Genomic DNA, 3339 nt, shown 5'->3' with positions numbered 1-3339 from the left:
TAAACATGTTTGATGATTGCTCATGATTAATTAGCCTTACCCAGTGAGCCATGTTTTATAGTAGCCCAGAATTCTAGCTGGTCATTCAATGGAAAGAAATCAAGAAATAGGATCGTAGTAAAAATTAAAGAAGAAAAAAAAGATGGAAAACTGAGCAGTAAGAAGAAACAAGACTGACATCTTCTAGGATGGTATTAACAGCACACAAGACATCCCACTGCCCTACTCAGCAAAGAAAATGTAGAACATTAAAACAGATTAACCAGAGAATTCGCCTGCTAAAGATCCAGACTTAAGAGCAACTGTCACTTCTGACTTAATGATAAATCTAAAGAACCCTGGTGTCTTGTTTTATTTGGTGTTGCCAAGGCAGCCCCATAGCTTTGAAAATTTTGGCAAAGCAATCTTTGGCCAACAGAGAAGCCATCTCTCAGAGGCCCTGCTTGGCCATCACCCACGATGTTGATCAGTTCCTTGATGCTATTCTCAGAACAAATTTTCCAACAGATGCTAAGTTAATGAAAACACACTGAGAATTGTAAGAGAATTTCTTTTCCATCTGCTTACACCTGTGTTCAATTGAGAATACCAGATCATAGCCTAGGCAATATATGACAGAGTCCAAGGGCTACTCCACCCATATTTTATAAAGTGCTGATGGTGCCAGTTTTAACATTACAGCTATAAATAACAAGACTGCAGAGTCCTAAGGAGTGATCTCACCCACCAACATACATCTGATGCTTAAAGAAGTCCAATGTGTTGTAACAAATGTCCCTGAGCTCACTGACATTCATATGGTCCAGCTGCATTGCCTTAGGGTTCCTCTGTACATCTTCCCCTCCCTTCTCCATCTGGGAATTTCATGAACTGTTTCCCAGGGATTGAAATATAAGCGCTATATACTAGGAAATTTGGTAAGAAGTTGAAAGTCCCATCCACCATTACAAGCATAGTCAGTTGATTTCATTTTTGTGTTATTCCATAAAAAGTGTCCTAATGATGTGCTATAGTTTAGATTTCAAGTATTCTCAAAAGTCTCATATGATAAAGGCTGTTCTCAGAACCTTCAGGAGATGTGGCCTAGTGGGAGGAAATTAGGTTACTAAGGAGTTACTGAAAAGAGATACTGGGACACTGACCCTTTCTTGGTCTTTCCTTTTTGTTTTCCTCCCTGGCTACCATGAGGTGAGCAGTTTTGTCCTATGATATTGTCCTGCAAAGACAAAAGGCCCAAGTGGCAATGGAGTGCAATATTCAAAAATGTATACCCAAATAAATCATTTCTTTTATGTCTCTGTCAAGTATTTGTCAGAGTGAAAACAAAAAAGCTAGCTAAAACACAAAACATACCTGGAGATGTTAACCAGAAACTTCTCCCTGTTAGAACATATCGTGGCTTCCTCTGACCTTCAAAATATTGATCAAAGTCCTAGCATGGCTAATGAGTCCCCTTACCCCTCCAGCATCACTCTCACCCTTCACCGACTCTCACAAAGCACACTTCTTACTCTCCTCTGATTCCTTGGCAGACAAGGTCCAGGTACCTCAGTCTAGAATCCATTCTATTTCACACCCACTTTTCACCTAGGTTGGTTTTTTCCCTTATATATCTACTTATTTAAAGCAGGGACAGAGGTCAAATGTGGAGATCAGAGGACAACCTGTGAGAGTTGGCTCTCTCTTCTATTATGTGGATCCCAGGGAGCAAGCGCAGTCATCAGGCTTGGTGGCAAGCTCCATTTCCCATTCAGGCATTTCACTGTTCCTCAACTAGTTCATTCTTAAACCTCAAGCACTCAATGCAAACATCACTTCCTGCTTAAGCCTTCCCTTCCTTTCTGCATTTCATTAGGAGCTTCTATGATACATTTTTCTGTTGTCTGTACAGCATCCACCCAGCAGTGTAACTCTTTAACTTACATTATTCTGGAACACTCTTAGTATTCTGAGTACAGAAACATGCTTGTTTGGTTCATGGTCCTCAATACCCATCCCTGTGCCTAGCATATAGTAACTCAGGGCCTTACTAAGATTACTGTCTGGTCAGTCACCTGGGATTACTTATCCCTTATTGAGCTAAAGTGGGGTGATTCCAACTCTTAGTGTATTAATAACTCAATAGGTTTTGCTTCTGCTAATGAAATTCTATGCTCTTTCTTCCCCTTTTAAGTCAAGCAACTTTTAAAACTTTTTTTTTTTTAGTTTTGGTTTTTTAAGACAAGGTTTTCTGTGTAGCTTCTTGGTTGTCCCAGAACTCTCTATGTAGACCAAGTTGGCCTCAAACTCAGATGTCCACCTGCCTCTGCTTCCCATTTTGGGGGACTTTAAAGGTGTGTGATGACATGCTTAGTTTAAAACTTTTTACTAAGATATAGTACACATCCACACAATGGCCTATTTAAAATGTATAATTCATTGTTTTATTATATTCACAGTTATTCATTCACCACCCCAATCAATTTTAGAATATTTTCATCACCTCCAAAGGAAATTCCAAGCCTGTTAACAGTCATTCCTCAATTTCCCCAACACTAAGCAGCCATTGATAATGTCTAGGTTTATGTCAACTTGATACAAGCTAGAGTCATCAAAGAAAGAGCCTCAATTGAGGAAGTGTCCCTGTAAGATCAGACTGTAGGCAAGCCTGTAGGGCATTTTCTTAGTGACTGATAGAGGAGGGCCCAGCCATTATGGGTGTGGCCACCCCTAGGTTGGTAGTCCTGGGTTCTACAAGAAAGCAGGCTGAGCAAGCCAGTAAGCAGCGCCCGTCCATGGCCTCTGCATCAGCTCCTGCTTCCAAGTTCCTACCCAGTTAGAGTTCCTGTCCTGACTTCCTTCAGTGATGGGCTACAATGTGAAACTAAATAAACTCTTTTCTCCCCAACTTGCTTCTGGTCATGGTCTTTCATCATGGCAACTCTGACTAGGACATCCACATTGTTTTGGATATTCAGAGTCCCTTGAATGTTCATGTGAACATAGGGGTCAGTTTATCTATTTCTACAAACAAGCTGGCTGCTATTTTGCTAGAGATTACTGAAACTGTAGCAATTTGAAAATCATTCCCATCTTTTTTTATTAGATATTTTCTTTATTTACATTTCAAATGGTATCTCCTTTCCCGGTTTCCCCTATGGAAAAAAAATCTTTCCCTCCCCCTCCCCGGCTCACCAACCCACCCTATCCTGCTTCCTAGCCCTGGCATTCCCCTACACTGGGGCACAGAAACTTTACAGGGCCAAGGGCCTCTCCCATTGATGACCAACTAGGCCATCCTCTACTATACACATGCTGCTGGAGCCATTAGTCCCCCCATGTGTACTCTTTGGTTGGTGG

Source organism: Mastomys coucha, chromosome X (assembly GCF_008632895.1).
Source record: "Mastomys coucha isolate ucsf_1 chromosome X, UCSF_Mcou_1, whole genome shotgun sequence".
Lineage (NCBI taxonomy): Eukaryota > Metazoa > Chordata > Mammalia > Rodentia > Muridae > Mastomys > Mastomys coucha.
The sequence above is the reverse complement of the archived record's forward strand: the minus strand, read 5'-3'. Positions refer to the sequence as shown.